Here is a 17856-nt window from a genome sequence, read left to right as displayed (position 1 = left end):
GAAGCTGAGAAACATGGCTAGGCATGTCCGAGTAACTGGGACGGTGTGTTTGGGAACAGGAGAGAACCTTGTTTTAAAATCCACTGAACCTTTTAACACCTGATGGCGGATTTGCCTGAACTTAAAATCTCAACACAGAAAAACTTCACTGAAGATAAGGGGGAAAAAAAGAAGAAGAAAAGAAAGGTTTTGTGTTGCAAGTCCAGCTCTTTGGTAGCCACAGCTCACAGGTTTGCTCCCACAGCAGGTCCGGGTACACCCTGTCACTCGGGAACGGGTGCCCTGTACTGGTACCTGTCTGGCATACCAGTGCGGTCCACCCACACGCCTGCTCTCCTGGGTAAGCCGGAGCGTGCTCTGTGCCACAGCAGTTTTAAATCCAACGGTGCTACCCCAAAGACAGGAGTTTCAAACAGACTTTCAGGAGGGAGAGGGAAGGGAGGGGAAGAGGAATGCAGAACGTGAACGTCCGCGTGGGCTGCGTCTTGCGAAGAGCAGCAGTTACCAATAAGCAATATCTGTTTTCAGATTTACACATTCATGAAGCGCAAATGCAGAGAGGTCCAGGAATAAGCCCCATTCACACTCACAAACCTGGTGGTGATCCCAGAATCTTTTAGGTGAGGAACTGCTGCAGGACCTTCCTCCCAGAGCACTCCTGTACGCCCGGGCTGGCGCCCAGCAGGAGCTGAGCTCCATGAGGTTTCGGAGCTCCAGGTGGGTACTTCGAGGGCATCAGGAATGGTGGTATTCCTCAGTGAGGCCAGAGCAGTAGCTTGAGCACGCTCGGAGGACAGAAGGGGACTCCACCCCAGCAGTCTTATGGAGAGACTTTAATGCATCTAATTATCCAGCTGAACAGTCTCCGCGTGGATACGGTTATGCTCTTTGTCCTTTCTTTATTTGCTACAAATATCCTTAGGGACTGATCTGCTTCGTCACTACAGGAAGAACGAACCTTTTGACACTGAGGATGCAAAGAGGCGCCTCGGCACTGGATGCAAGTGGTTTGCCCCAAAACACGCAGGTTGACGGCTGGATTTAAGAGGAATTAAAAAAAACAACCTGCAGAGAAACTCTGGATGGGGCACAGGAGCACCCTGTCCAGCCAGAGCACTGACTGGGAAGGATCACCGCTAACGGCATGGATTCCTTCCACCTTCCCAGAGAAGGTGATTGCAAAAGGAACGTCACCTTTGCCGTAAGGTGAAGGAAGAAATAGGTTCTTGTGGCTTGAAGGTCGGGCCACAGTGAACTGAAAGAGAGCACCTGGAGGTGGGTTTATCCATCAGCGCACAAACCAGATAATTCTTAAAATAAGCTAGAAATGCCTGTCCCTCTCATGTGATCCTGTCATCTTGGGCAGGGATAAGAAAATTCTGCACTCTCAGTCCTGTATGCTCACAGCCAAAACGTGCTCCCTCGTTACAAATGAAGTATCTGTAACAACACATCTCAGCCAAAGAGGAAGAGTTTCCAGTGTTAAGGCTGCTCAGCCCTGAACAGCAGACTTCCTTGCTGGGACGTGAACCAGTTGTCCACAAACTGAGATGTCTCTGCCTACTAAGGGAACCAACCATTCCTCACAACTGAGGAAATATTCTAAACCCAGGATTTTAAGTTTCACATCCGTTTATGAAGCTACGTGGTTTAGACAGGCTGCAGAGAACCCTATCGATTGGGGGAAAAAAAAAAAAAAAAAGTCAGGACGCCAAGACAAACAGCACATGGTCTAAAAACCATGCTGCTGCACAAAGACCTTTGAGCCACTGAATTCAGATACTCTACCATGATCTTTACAGCCTGGATGGGGCTAACCTGTTGCTTTCTGGAATTCATCTTTATCCCTCCAGCTCTTAAGGCATAAAAGATTCTTTCATCAAGCAACTGCTCAGATAAAGTGAAGACGAGACTGAACTCCCTGAGGTAGGAACAGCTTTGTTAAGGGGCTCACTGTAACAGACTGAGAGACAATTTGGAATTAGAAGTGGCCTTGCCCACCCTAAGACAAAGAAAGCATCTGCAGGATGTTCTCACAGCTGTATGAAACCAGAACTGTCAAGATGGAAAGAGACGAACCAGCCTTTTACCTCAAAAGCCAACAACTGGAGCAGCCAGGGTCACTATCCTGAACTTGAACTTGCCAATTACGGTGCTTAGTTTTCCTAAATACAGAACAAATTTAAATCTGCTATTCCTCTTCAGTTCCATTAAATACCTGGTTTAGATATCTCACATACTTCATAGTGTATGAAGATTACCCGTAGGGCGACCTAATGTCACGAAGGTATTTACTATTTATGTGAAGTAACTCTAATGAAATAATCAAACAGGGTAAAAAAGGTTTTGGGGAGACAAAACGTACAGAGTAACTTCTGGTAACGGTGTGCTGGACCCATGAGCCTGACACTGCACGTGCTCCTCGAAAAACTCGGTCTCCAGTGATAAAATCGGTGTCTATTTACTACACAGCATCACTGCGGGGGGGGAGAAGATTATATATGAAAGCCACTTCACGAGGTATGACACCTTTTAACAGTTTGGAAATCAGATGCTGTAGGTAACAACATAATAATCAAGGACATCTTTTCAAAAAGGACGTTAGAAGTGGACCAGTTCTGAAATACCAGATGTTGTGTTAGGAATGGTTTCCCAAACTGTACAGAGAGCTACTCCTAATCTGCAAAAAACTGGACCGCTATATTTTACGTACATCATTAAGTTACAGTGTGGAAAAACGTCACAGTGAAATAAACTACCTAAATTGAAATGATCGTAAGATAAACGTGACAGGAAAGACAGCTAGATAAGGGAAAGGGCGATTGGGCATAAGCAGAAATGGATTAAAACTCCCAGTAACAACTGCGCTCAAGCTGGGAGCGGGGAAAAAGTTCTCAAGGAATGGCACAACCTTCCAGTCAAGGAACCGAATGCAAGAAGGTCCCTGGTGGAGCGTGGTAACGCAGTGAGCTACGTGCCACAAAGATGAAGAAGGGAGTGGAGCATCTCCCTTCTGAGGAAAGGCTGAGGGAGCTGGGTCTCTTGAGCTTGGAGAAGAGGAGACTGAGGGGGGATCTCATTCATGTTTATAAATATGGAAAGGGTGACTGTCATGAGGATGGAGCCAGGCTCTTCTCAGTGGCATCCAATGACAGGACAAGGGGAAATGGATATCAGCTGGAACACAGGAGGTTCCGCTCAAACATGAGGAAGAACTTCTTCCCAGTAAGGGGAACAGAGCACTGGAACAGGCTGCCCAGAGAGGTTGTGGAGTCTCCTTCTCTGGAGATGTTCCAAACCTGCCTGGGCACGTTCTTGTGTGATCTGATCTAGGTGGTCCTGCTCCGGCAGGGGGATTGGACTAGATGATCCTTTGAGGTCCCTTCCAATCCCTGACATTCTGGGATTCTGGGATTCTGTGCAGAACTAAGTAACAGATCTTGTACCATCTTCTGTGATTGTATCTTAAAGGTTCCTCATCTGTCCCGCATGTGGAGCTACTCCACCACCAAGGTGCTTGTGTGTGTTGCTGACCTTGCCGTAATGTTTATTTCAGAGTGAACGTACAAGCATTAGCAAATTAACTGTGTTTCCTTGGCTTCCTTCTCCTTCTTCTCTTCTTTTTCCCTTTTTGGTAGGGGTGGGAGGAGAGGTGGAAGGGTAAGAAGGCAGCAGAGAGGAAGGTATGAGGAAAGACAAGCTAAGAAGATATTTTAAGCAAACCTAAAAACACACGACCTGAATTGCAAGTATTATTTCCAGAACAGAATATGGCTGCCTATGCTTCTACAGACAAAATATATATTTATTTTTACGTAATATAAAAATAATACAGACAACTTCACTCTGTCTCTCCTTCCTCAAAGGCATGTGCAGACACAAATGGATCCTCCTAAAAAGTTGTGAATGGTGAAAAGATCTATGTTTCAGCCTCAGGCTAAAAACTGAATCTGTTTCTACGGTATCAGTTTCCTTTTAAATATCAATAAACAACACAAGTCCTGGGTGATTCCCTTGCAAGACTTGCTGTTCCTGCTTCTGTTCATCCATTTATATTGTCTGTTATATTTCAGGTTAAACACATTTTTGTTAATTATGCAGCAGGACAGGATACATCTTCCATTCACACACTTTTAATTAAAAAACACACGGCAACAGGTACGTTTTTCTAGTCATTTAAGCCTTCAAGCTCAGGTCAAAGCCTGTCCACCATGTTATGCAAATTATGGTTTATTTCCCTACATCTACTTCTTCCTTGCAAAAGAAAAGCTGATGAGAAGGTCTTTTTTTCATGTACTGCTGAAGAAGCAGCTGCTGTAAGGCCCAAAGAACGGTGCTGTGACGGCACAGAAGTGCACTGAGCACGATGCTCACCTGTCCCACATCCCAGAGTTGAACTGTGAAAATGACCCTCACAAACATGGGAGCACCAAAATACCACTCTAAAATATGTGACAAGCGCTGCCTTCTGCCTTGCTACAAACGGTGAACACGTGGTCATTTGCTTTTTGGAATCAGTTTTGGAATCCATGTTTGGTGGGAACCCTGGGGCAGCAAGCACAGCAGCCCTCAGCAACAGACACACAATTTATTCTCCCACAACACAGGAAAGAAACAATTACCTGACAACTTCATCAACTAATACCTCATCTCCCATCTCTCCTTCATCAGCAAGATCAGTGAGCATCCTTCACCATTGCCTTTCCATGTCTTCAGCTCCATTTTCACTCTCTGCTTTTTCTGAACAAACTTCTGCTGGATCTTGGCTCAAACTCTTTTCCCCCAGGAAGCCCTCTGGGCTTCATCAAAGCCCAAAACATTCCCATCCTCCCTCATCCGCCCCAGCAGCCTTCCTCCCGAACCCTTCTCCTCCTGCAGCTTCCCAGTGTCCATGCCCTCCCAGTGCTAACCCCACCTCCAGTTAAGTTCTTCCGTGCACTCCTGGGAGAGCCGCTTCCGATCTTCTGTCATCTCTCCAAGAGAGACCTGCGAGTCTTGGACACGGCGTTTCACACCCAAGACTGACGCCCCAGGGAGGGGAATACCACTGAGCCGGGAAGAGGACTGAAGGAAGGAGAAAGCAGCCAGTATTTCTGGAGAAACACGTCACTGCCAGGCTGTATTGGTACAAACCCCGCACTTCTCCTAACAGACTCTCCGCAGAGCACGGCTCTTCTCAGAGCACTCGGAATTTAATCCTTGGCATTGGTGTCTACGCAAAAGCCACCGTCAGAGCTGCTCCTCCTGCTCCAGTCTCACCTTAAGGACATAGTGACAAATAAGGGACACGGACAAGCCCAACGGGAGAGCCCTCATGCACACGGATGAAAGATGTATGGTTTAATGGGGATTAGGGATGGCTGGACTGGATGATCTCTAAGGTCTTTTCCAACCTAGAAATCTATGAATCTATGTACCGGGAGCCATCGCTCTCTGCAGTTACCTGAAAGGAAGTTGTAGGGAGATGGGGGTCGGTCTCTTCTCCCGCGTTAGGAATGACAAGACGAGAGGGAATGGCCTCAAGTTGCACCAGGGGAAATTTAGGTTGGATATCAGGGAAAATTTCTTTCCAGAGAGGGTTGTGAAGTATTGGAACAGGCTGCCCAGGGAGGTGGTGGAGTCCCCATCCCTGGAGGTGTTTAAAAACCGTGTGGATTTGGTGTTGAGGAACATGATTTAGGGACCCTGACAGTGCAGGGTGAACGGTTGGACTCGATGATCTTGAAGGTCTCTTCCAACCAGATGATTCCATGATTCTGTGATCAACTCACTAAAAGGGAACAGGGTAACGCATACTTTTAGGATGCTGTTTTCAGTTGGTTTTAAGCTCCTTTATTACTTAGATAGTGTCTTTCAACATCTGCAGAGTATATTCATATAAATTCTTGCTAAGTGCTAGGTTGGAATTTCAGTCACTTTCAGTAAATTTTAACTTGATTCATCCAGAAAAAAAATCTGTTATCACCAGATTCCACCATGCCTTCCCTCTTGCATCCGTCTACATACCCCGCAAAACTATTCCTGTTTTAAACTCCTAAGTCCTGATATCAGAATGTTTAACCAAAACAAAAAATACTTTTATTGACAAAATGCAAGGCCTTATATCTCAGTATGAACTATGGCACTGCTTCCACAGTGCTATAATAATTAGAGTCAACATAATGAAAACCTAGTAAAAAGACTATAAATTCACCCTGCGAGCACATATGGATGCGAAAAAGGAAATCAAACGAGTTCTCGAAACTAAAATTAGACTCAAAACAGAACAGCATCCCACAGAAATAGCACAGGCCTAAAAAGTCTATATAAATTTACCGTGCCAAATCCAATTTTATCTAACATTCGGTTTCATCTATCCATGTTTCCACAGAGTATTTAAGGTACTGAGAGTTTAACTGTTCATGGAAGCCTGGGCTGCAGCGTAGCTACTTTAGATAGATTTTCATGTTTGAAGCAAACCAGAGCCGGGTTCATGGCAGAGCTACAAAACCACAGAGCCCAGTCCACCGAGTCGTGAATCTGATTTTCCTGACCAGGCTTCTGCGACGAGATTTTGCATTGCTTGCTCTGTTTGTTCTCTGTACGATTGAGTCTTCCCTTCGGAGGATTTCAGCACAATGATTTGTTTCAAGTATACCTTCTGAAGAGTGGTCTCACCATAGAAAAGGAGAACAAAATCCATTTATTCTGTTATAGTATATCTATTCATCTAAATATGCTTTTAAAGCAATTCATCTGTGAAGATGAACCACCTCTCAGTTCAAATAAAGACAGTTTCCAACATGATATTGCTTTTCTTGTAGCCCCTGTGACTTTTCTGCTACAAAACCTGGGTGTAAAAATCCTGTGACAGAGCTCTGAGCAGTTTTTGTTTTGTTTATGCTGCATCCTCCACGTCAGTTCGAATCGCTGCATCCTGCATCTTCTAAGCTGTCACATGCACTGAAGGTCACGTCAACCATCAACTGGGGAATCAAACCAAGCAGCAGCAGTGTGTCCATTGCGCTTCTGGACTGCCCCAAAGATGTTTGCTGCAACAGATGCCAGTCATTAAATCGGGATTCTGTTAAACTCCCAGGCACTTCTTTTGTGGGATAAAACCGATTTCTTCTGAGCTGTTTAATCACCCTGTGACTTCCGGGACTCAGCTTTTTTGGTTTAGAGAAGTCAAATAAATAGAAAAGCCACCCATCTATTGACACGCTGCGAGAGAGACGCGGTAGCTGAGGATGTGCAGCTTCTGCTGACGGGGGAACCGCGACCGGGGACAAGCCAGCTCACCACCCTGCCTGCACCTTTCGTTTTGGTTGTCCGGACGCGCGGCCATCCCGTCTTTCACCAGCATCCCCAAACATTCCAGTCCTCTTCAAGATGAGAACGAACGACTGCCTCTAGCAGATGACTGAAGAGCCACATCCCTCACCCAGGAGGTCTGACTTGCCGGCCCGTTTTGCAGCGTTTCAGCTCTTACGCTGCTCTGCCACGCGTACGCTCCCCCGCCATCTTTCTATTCCTGTTCTCCCTCTGAACATTTTTATCTTTTGCTGCGTCTCCCGTTCTCAGCAATCCTCCTCTCGGGCCTTCCGGGCTCAACGACAGATTTTGTGCCCAAAAGGCTGTAAATTTTTAGGGCAGGAATTACGTCGCTACTTTTCTGAGTTAACAAGCTACGCGGCCTCGACAGGGGAGGGAAACACAACCTACTACATGGTTTTAAATAACCACTATCCTCAGAAATTACTTGTAAGAGCAGCAATACGCCTGCACCAAAAACCAGTAGGAAAGATCGCGCACGGCCGCGGTCTCTCCCAGTCGTCGGCGCCATCCGGAGCTCCGAGTGGCTAACTCTGCTCGGCGGTCTGTCTGCGCGCCGAGCTGCACCACGCACGGGAAAACCTTTCAGGACTTCAGGGTTCCTTCCCGAGCAACACATTAATAACCACCCTGCACCCCCAGCCAGCACTCCAACGGCGAGCGCGCCGCTCTCCGTCGGGAGGAGAGCGACCGCCTTTGTCCCCAGCACAATGCCCGGGAGCCGCCGCGCGTGCCCCTCGCTCAAGTTGCGTGCGCCCTGTCATTATACTTGCTGGCAGGTCCAGCGGGACTGCTCGGGGGGGCTGTGGCAACTCCCCGAGGTCCACGGGCCTCCGAGAAGGGCCAGGCCACCTTCTGATCCACAGCCGGGATGAAGGGATTAGCGGCGAGCCGAGCCAGCTGCCGCCAGCTTTCCCAGCGCGCCGCCCCGACAGATGGGAGCCCGCTGGAAAAGCCTCCCGCCGCCGCCCGCGTGGCCCTGCGCCGGCCTTCTGCTCGCCCCGCGCTCCCGCCGGCACAAAAGCGGACACGAAATACGGAAAAGGGGCAAACGGGCACTTAAAAACACACGTGCTTGGTTTGGGAATGCTGCTTAGGTCCCGCCGCGCCAAGCGAGCCACCCTGGAAGAAGGAGCGAGCTGGTTTACTGCAGTGAAGCTGCTTCTGGTAAAATGCTCCAATTTTTTTTTTTTTTTTTTTTTAATTTGCAGTTGGTAGGATTTCTAACAGATGACACTTGTTTCCACCAGAACCGAATTATCGGAGGGCATTAAAAATGCACACATCAGGGCTGTCGTAAAAGACACACAAAAAAACGAAGAGACTATAAACTGCAGAGATTAACTCAAACTAATTTAGTTTTTCCTGGGCTATCCATACCTATAAAAGTCATAGATATTGGAAAAAAAAAAAAAAACAAACGCATACCCCAACTCTATCCAGCAGAAACCGAAAATTCCATGTTTCAGACAAGGCAGGTAACGTCCATCTGGCTTGTAAGTCATGAAGCATGCCCCTACTCCAGAATTATTTGGCATTTTGTCTGAGGCAGAGGGTTGCAAGAAGCCCGAAAACGCTGATGATTTTATTGTTGAGATTCATGTTCATGAAAATTAAAAAGCCTGGAAAATCACAGAAATATAAAGTCATCTTAAAAAGGAAAATACCTAATTACTGCCAGGAAAAAAACCCAACGCTTTCCTGTTGACTGTGCCGCACTGAAGTACGTGCTGCACTTACGCACAGCGGTGTATAAAAAGCAAATCTTTTCGCTTTTTATCGAAAATAGAAGCTTCATCGCTTCTATTTCAGAAGGAAACTCTCTTAGATTGTTACACAGCCAGGTAAAAGCCCAGCGGAGCCAACAGCAGCCTGTGCATCCATTGCAGGGGACTTTGAGCCAGACACCACATTGCAATGTACATAGTTTCTCTCCTATTACACCTCATGAGTCTACAATTCATTTTTTCTGTGCGTGCAGAAGTGAACAACATTTAGAAAGAAATGCTACAATTTGCCAGCCTGGTACGTAAAAGCTTTGATTTTCCCCCTCTCTTCTTGAAAGGCGTGTCACAAAAAGCATGTTCCAACCGAAGTCTAAACCTGCTTCGTTGTAGGAGAAAAATTTTGCAACTCAAAAAGCTGCCTAGCTCTGAGCAAACAAAGTCTCTACAATTTTATTTACACAAGTTACACTTGTGCACCCTGGGGAGCATCAGCTTTAATTTCTATTTTCATAGGTAAATTCCTATTAGAACTCAAAATCGACCCTACAACAACCAAGAAATCTTTACATTAGCACTCTTGGTTTCTGCCAGTGATTCCAAAAATACAGGCCCAAACCAGTTAATGCAGCTTCAAACTAATTTCACAACTTCCTTAACTTGAAAACATATTTAGTGCATAAAAGTCAAAATACAGCATTAAGAAAAAAAGCCAGTAACAAGTACTTCAACGAAACTTGTTTGAACTTTCATTGAGTCAAGATGTCTCAAATAGTTTATAAATTATTCATCCAGCTCAAAACCTGGCAATTTTATTTACATTTAAACACAGTGATTTTCGTACTCTAACGTAAGTACATGTTGAGGACAGCTTTCTTATGATGCATTTTCCAAAAATTGAATAGAATAACTGTCTTCAATATATGGAAAACAAGACTACAAATCTATTCAGGCAGTGTCCAACTCCAAAAGCAGAAGTGGCCAGTACCTACTTGTAAAGATAAATCGACTTTGCTTCAGCAAATTACATCAAAACTTACCAACTATCTTCTGAAAAATAAAACCTATTTCTCATTAAAGATTTCCCGTAAGCATAAAATCAAGATGAGGGAGTAAAGAATTTATTGTAACTCTAAGTCTCAGATCAGAAACAGCAAAATTCTTTATGGTACATTCAAAATCAAAACACTTAAATAAATAAAAACACAGGCATCTAAAGCGTAAGTAAAGCACATTTGAAAATACTGTATTTATAAAAAGAAATAGTCTTTCAAAAATTGTTTTCCACAGAAAAAAGTGTTCATCACAAAAAAAAAAAAAAAAAAAGAGACTTAATTACTTTAAAACCCCTCTAGACCAGCTAAAGACCAGTTAAAGAAGGTAAACAGTGATTAGGATTTCACACTTACACTTGTGAGACTTCACTGGCTAAGCCTGAACCCCGTCTTTTATAAATATATTTATGAATTTTGAGTGCCATTTATAAGTGTAGTTTCTGGTGTGTGACTGAACTCAACGCCCATGCCTAAGCGGCTTCTGAAGAAACGTGTCATCTGCAGATCTCAGTCACTCACTTTTTAAATTCCACAACACAAGGAATATCGAAGGAATTTACGAGTACTGCCAAGCAAACGACTTGCTGTGGAAGGGTTTGGGGTGTTTGGTTCGGATTTCAGAGGGGAGAGAGGGTATTAAGTGCAGGAGACATCTGTACCTCCACATTTCGTGCCACGTAACGTTTGTTTGTAGGACAATGGCTTAGTTAAGTCTGCCAACAGCACCACCAACCACGGCCACCGAGCTCCACAGAGCAGGAACACGCGCCTTTCACATGGAAACAGGAACAGGGGAACAACAAAAAATCTTGTAGCTCTCACCCACTGACACATCAAACACCCAGAGCTGACCAACACAGCTGCATCCCTTGCAGTGCTCCAAGTCCAGATGCGCTCGAGTTCCTACTTGTCACAGAAGCCTCAGCAGTGCTGACAGACAACAGCTCATCGTGAAGGCTACAGATGGTCTGCTTCGGAGAAAAACGTAGCAAAAGAAAGGCAGAAACACCAAAGAGATGGGTTTGGCAAACACTGGAGGAGCTATCCAGAGAGGAGCAGGTGCAGGTAAGGTAACTAGCTTTAAGCCTGTGCTCAGTCAATCAAAAGGCTTGTATGATCTAGCTGCCTACAGTGGTCCTTGGTTTCCATCACTCTTCTGCTACAACAGCTAGTTCAACACATCCAGACATGATGTCCGCATGCTCGAGTGTCTAAACGGATCAAACCAGGCTTTTTGTGTCATTTTAGCAGACTACGCTTGTGGAAGATCACAAGGGGGAAAGGAAGAGACGTGACAGAGAATGAAATTTCTTCAGGCAGCTCTAAAGCTGCTCTGTTGTGTGGCAACTTCATCAGATGTTCCATCACGACCAAAACTGTACAACAAATGAGCGGTGGCAGCACACTGATGTTGTGTCTCTCACTGTAAGTTCACTGTGCCTTGTAACTCCAGCTGTATATAAGAATCCACACATGAGATCACCAAAAAAAAACCCAAACAAGCCCCCCAAAACCCTGGTGAAGAACTATCAGTAAAAGATTGAATGAAAACACAAATATATAATCAGAAAGTCAACTGCAGTTGAGATTACTGATGGATAAAAACAGTGATCGGACAGAGAGAAGAAATGAGGTTGTGTTTAGTTCTTCTGCTTGGCAAATTTTGGAACCTTTCTTCCCACTGGACAGCACGATGAGCACTATATCCAGATGTCCTGAGGCAGCAGAATGCGGCTGCTGCTGTGAGAAAGCTTTACGTGCAGTCATTTCCTTTGCAGCTGATCAAAATGCTGTGACAATCTCAAAGCTTGCTGAAACCAGGAAAAGTAAACACATGGATTGTTTCGCAGAAAAACGGAAACGCTGACGCGCGTGTGTGCAGGAACCTGTTGCCAATGGTACTCCAAAGCATCTGAAATACGTCTGCCACTACCCTTAACAGCTGATTGACACCAGTGCAGTACAGGTGGTACCACATTAGAATCACAGAATCGTTAGGGTTGGAAGGGACCTTAAAGATCATCTAGTTACGCAGCGTTCAGGGCAGAAAGCACTTCTCTCTTTGCCTCTTCCATAGACAACCAGAAGCCACCGCACTAAATTCCAGTGCCCAGCCCTGGAAGGCAAAGCACAGGTGTGTGGACAGGTTACTACGCACCAGGAGTCACTCACCCTCCTCTGCTGAGGGCTGCGGTGACAGCGCGAGGTGCCAACGGTGCCCACCACCAGTAACTACGGATCTGGAAACCCACGGCAAGCTCATGCCTCACGGCAGGGCGGTGTGTCTGCACGCCGGAGCAGGCGGGACACGGATGCTCCAGGGTTCTCGGATGCTCCAGCAGAGCCCCTGAGCTGCCACGCACCGCTCACTGCACCTACGTGACTGTGGGGCACCAGACTTGGGGTCAAAAAGCCTGTTTTAAGGTTTGTTTGGTAACTCGTTCCAAACGAGTTGTCGATGCAGAGGACAGACGGAGAGAAAAGAGAAACCGTGTAAAGGAATAAAATAAAAATAAAAAAGGTGTGGGATAATCCAAAAGTAATGCCAGCAATTACTTAATAAAAATGGAATATTTAACGTATGATGAGAAGAAAAACTTACAAGATGCAAGGTGCATAAAAAAGTATGGTTTTGGTTTGCAGTGCAGATGTTTAGGATTTACAATCAATATGGTTCCCTTTTTCATGCTATAAAATGCATACACAATTATGCCCAAGATGTGTGTAAATGTTTAAATATTAAAACAAAACAGATATTCTGGATGTTTGATGTTTGTTTTTGAAAAGAAAAAACATGTATTTTACAAGGATCCAAGCACTAAAGTGAAATTAACATAAAACAAACAAACCAGTATAATAAAATAAAAAGCTCAAAACCAAGTTAACCAAGGTCGTTAATGTCAGTTAAATGGCAAAGATCCATGTTAGCCAATGTTTAAATATCAATTAAATGGGAGAAGAGTGCCTTGCAATTACACTTCAAAGATTTATTTCTGCTTCTTCTAGGGTTTAGATTGTCTCTAGCAAACATACACGTGCTTCCTTACATTTCTGAAGCTCAAATTTCCTTAGATAAAGTGTCTCAGCTACTCAGAAATTTCAGATTTCTTCCTCCTTTTTGCTGTTTATTTTCCTAAATATTTAGGAGAACGCATGCACTGGTCTGCTCGTCCTACCTACCTCTTCCTGTGGTACATCTGTAGTGCAACCAGACGCTGAACCTCTCTGCTTGAGCAGGAGACAAAGCTCTTGTCCACCTCTTCACTCTAAAAATACCCCACAGCTTCAAATCTCGGACCGCAAAAGGCACAACAGGCGTTAGCACAAATTCACAGTGTTTTGCTGACCATAACAAAGGGTCCTCGTACGGATGGAAATGGAAGCCTGAGAAAACCCCAGACCAACGTATCAGTAAGGTTTTTTCATGCCGTGCCTCTGAGCGATCCTGCCCGGATGGAATTTACAGAGAGCCACAGGCTAAAAATACAGAGGCTGGGAACAGCAAAGCAGCCACGTGGATCACACTCAGCCCTGACAACCCTTCCTAGCTCCACAGGAAAGCCAACCGCCGAGCACCCACCAATGGAATTGTTCCTTATCCCATCCTGGGAAAAAAAAAACAATTTGAGGAGAACAGGTAAAACGTACCAACTACAGGAAAGCAGAGTCAAACGCTGGCCGCTGTACGATGCCCACATAAAACATTCACGTGGGAAAATGTCAGCACTAGCAAGCGCTCACAGAGCATCCACACAGATCCACCGGTGGAAACAGAGACCTTGGAGATTTTTAATTACTGTTTACTTTTTATTTTTAACACAAACCCTCCCTTTTCTCAGCCGACAGGAGGTGAACTGATGCTCAGTGAACCTATCAGATGCAGCTGATAGGTATTTTATGTTAACAATATCAGGGGAGGCCCGGCGGCCTCTGTGTTACTACTTAAGTAACAAATTCTGATTTTTCCTAACCCTCAAAGGAGGATGAAAAAGAAGAGTTTGGGGTCCAAGATAGAGAAGGACCCCAATTCAGGAAAGATTTTCTTCGACCCTTGCCTGGTGTGATGGCGCAGACACACTACGACCCCGCTGAGCAAGAGAGGATGCTCACGCGATCCCTGCTTCAAGGTGGGGAAGGTCCTTTGAGCAGCACTGAGCTTGCGAATGTCAAGGCAGAAATTCCTGATACGCTTCAAAGTCACTATATAATTCTTCAGCTCAAATCAGCTCTTCGGTCCCCCAGCCTGCAATCCGGGGTCAGCTGAACGCAAACCATACGCACCAGAAAAGCATCTTTCAAGGTACAATTTCTCTCAGCCTACTGGCCAGTATGACATTTTAGATAAAAGCACGTTCCTCTCTGAAGAACTGTATCGTGACCTTTGTGAAGACGTCAGCTACTCAACTCCATCAGTCCCTATTTCGCCTTCCTCATGATAACGCTGAGACAACGGTACCAAGTCTTCTCAGGAAACAGCAACCTGGAAAGCTCGTGAAGAAGCCAGCAGAAAAGCATGCCTGTGTTTCAGTGAGCAGTCGCAATGCCTGTCCAAAAGGGAATTACTAATCTTGGTGAACGACATCTCTATGAGCAGACAAACAAGAACCTTCTTGTGAATCCACCACCAGGCCCAGACAACCAGGCTCCTAATTCTCTTGATCACCAAAGCAATCTGCTCGAGGTCCCATCCTCTAGGTAACACATACTAGAAATCACCTGATGGAGGTTGGACAGCACAGTTGCCCATTTGTGTGAACACCTTGAAGGTAAGAACCACATGGTAGGGTAGAGGGTAGAGGATAGAGGGTAGAGGGTAGGGGGTAGGGGGTAGGCTAGGCTAGGAATCAGGTAGACCCACCAACAATGCAGGATTGTCAGAAGACAATCAGAAGACGTGTAGACAGAGATGTGCTTTTCCAGGATGGATCTTCCCTGAAATACACAATAGCCTAGCTTTATTGCTTATGCAAGACACTTGAGGAATGAACTTAATTTCAAGCTTTCCTGAAAAAGACCACTTTTGTTGGATTTTTGGAACAATATTATCAGCCTTCGAAGAGGTCAAAAGGAGTAAGTATCTATAGCACAGAGATACTAACAGCCTTCTTCCAGCTCCCACGAACGATAAGGGGGAAGACAAACACGCAGCAGAACTCCGAGTCCAAACAGTCCCCAGCCCTTTCCAGGAAGAAACAGCAGTGTTTCTTCCAAAAAATAAAAAAATGCGTTTTGTGCAACACTAACTGTGCCCAGACTTTCAGAGATGTGGGAGTATATACATTAAACATACACAAAAAAAAAATCTTGATTAGGTGCATCCTGACTGGAAATAGGAACATGCAAATGAAAAGCTCTGACAATTACCAGCTTGCTCTCAAGGAGAGAGAGGAAGGAGCTACCAGTCACCCAGGGTTCACAGCAACCAGTACATACAAGCACCAAGTACTCTCTGAGCACATGAAAGCATCGGTACTGGATGTTAAGTAAGCCAATGGAACTTTAAAATGCTTGGAAATTAAAACATACAGGTTTTCAAAGCAGACATTAAACCCGAACTAGCAAATTCCTCCATCTCATTCTGCAATTTATATAGAAAGTCTCACTCCTCTCCCTCCACCATCCGTCTAAAATTTAAATAAAATACTCTAGAGCCCAGGACAGTCTAGAGACGCTTTTGGGTTCCAATGAGGCAGGTCTAAGCAGTAAATTAAATCAAATTAAGGAAAAAAAGAAAAATAGAAAACCCCAATAGCACTATTTTTTTTTTAAATAGTCATTTATTGTTGTGCCTTTTATACAAATAATTTCCTTTCCATGGATTTGGTCAGTAATATACTTGAACGGTTGCAAGTGCAGTGCTTTTTTGAAAGCAACCTGAAAAACTAGGTTAGCCTAGAAAGTGAATTCCATCTGTCCTGGTTGTCATCAGGAAAAGATACCTATTCACTTCCTTCCAAGCATATAATCTAGTACTCAGTCTAAAATAGGATTTTAAAGACTTCTCTTATCAGCTTTTAGCCTTACTTCAGTAAGCAGAAAATACACTACTTCAAGGTGGTGCTATACTGAAATCAGAGAACTGAGTATTTTTTTTCACAAAATAACACTGGGTACAGATAATACAGGAGGTCAACGCAACCACAGATGTGAAGGGAATCTAAATACTTTGCAGTCACGACAATATGTATCGCAAGCTCTTGGAAACATCACACGGCGTGCAGCTTGGGGAGGGGAAAAAGGGTGCTGAACGAGTGCTCAGCCTAGGTTTGACACTTAGGGGCTACAATCATAGAATCACAGACTGTTTGGGTTGGAAGGGACCTCAAAGATCATCCAGTTCCAACCCCCCTGCCATGGGCAGGGACACCCTCCACTACACCAGGTTGCCCAAAGCCTCATCCAACCTGGCCTTGAACACTGCCAGGGATGGGGCAGCCACAGCTTCTCTGGGCAACCTGTGCCAGCGCCTCACCACCCTCACAGTGAAAAATTTCTTCCTTATATCCAATCTAAATCTGCCCTCTTTCAGTTTAAAGCCATTGCCCCTTGTCCTGTCACTACACACCCTTGGAAAAAGCCCCTCTCCAGCTTTCCTGTAGCCCCTTTAGGTACTGGAAGGCTGCAATAAGATCCCCCCGGAGCCTTCTCTTCTCCAGGCTGAACAGCCCCAACTCTCTCAGCCTGGCTCCAGAGCAGAGATGCTCCAGCTCTCAGATCATCTTCGTGGCCTCCTCTGGACCCGCTCCAGCAGCTCCATGTCCTTCTTGTGCTGGGGACCCCAGAGCACAATCCCTCTCACAGCTTCATGGCGTTTCATAGATTCATAGATTTCTAGGTTGGAAAAGACCTTAGAGATCATCGAGTCCAACCATCCCTAATCCCCATTAAACCATATCCTCAAGTATATGACGTTCTACCACAAGGATGAGGCACAGGTGCATCGCAGTAGGGATGCTGGAGAGCCAGTGCCTCTCAGACCCCAGCATGGAGGAGCAGCACCCTGGCCCACAGACAGCTGCAGAAGACCAGCCAGGAAGAGAAAAGCCACCAAGGTGAGATGGAGGAGAGCAAATGCCAGTGCTGCTACCGCACCTCTTGAATTTCACAGCCCTTCTGGAAGAACTTCATTGCCTTCTTCACGCTCACAGTCTCAGCCCTCCACTGAACACCCTGACTCCAGCCTCAGTCTTCCAGGGACCGCACTGACTCACTCACTGAAGCATAATTTCCTTTAGACAACGACCCATAAGCACCTTGTCAGCTCACCCAAATTATAATTGTACAGTAAGAAGGTCCAACAGTTATTAAAGAAGGACATTGGGCACTGGCACAGGTTGCCCAGAGAAGCTGTGGCTGCCCCATCCCTGGAAGTGTTCAAGGCCAGGTTGGATGAGGCTTTGGGCAACCTGGTGTAGTGGAGGGTTTCCCTGCCCATGGCATCCAGGGGGTTTGGAACTAGATGATCTTTGAGGTGCCTTCCAACCCAAACCACTCTATGATTCTATTAAAAAAAAAAAAAAAAAATCAAACAGGCAGGATGAGCAATGGTGTTTGAGCACTACGAGCCTGCAGGACAGTCACCACTAATGCACTTCAGCGAACAAAGTTACCAAACAACATTACTGGTTTTACTCAAATTTCACAGTAATTACAGTATATGTTATAGAATTGTCAAATTAAGAAAATGGCTGGGTTTTTTTCCCCAAAATGTTCTGGTTTGGAACACCCCATTTAGTGTGTAAGATTTACTTCTCATTTCTTTC

The 17856-nt window shown here is 45.3% G+C and overlaps 1 protein-coding gene across 9 annotated transcripts in view; it reads right to left on the bottom strand.

The window, feature by feature from the left end:
* ARID1B (AT-rich interaction domain 1B) overlaps nt 1-17856 on the bottom strand; it is a 358666-nt gene that overhangs the window by 199920 nt on the left and 140890 nt on the right. The window lies entirely within an intron of this gene.

Source organism: Tauraco erythrolophus, chromosome 2, assembly GCF_009769465.1.
Source record: "Tauraco erythrolophus isolate bTauEry1 chromosome 2, bTauEry1.pri, whole genome shotgun sequence".
NCBI lineage: Eukaryota > Metazoa > Chordata > Aves > Musophagiformes > Musophagidae > Tauraco > Tauraco erythrolophus.
This window is presented reverse-complemented; position numbering and strand designations above follow the sequence as displayed.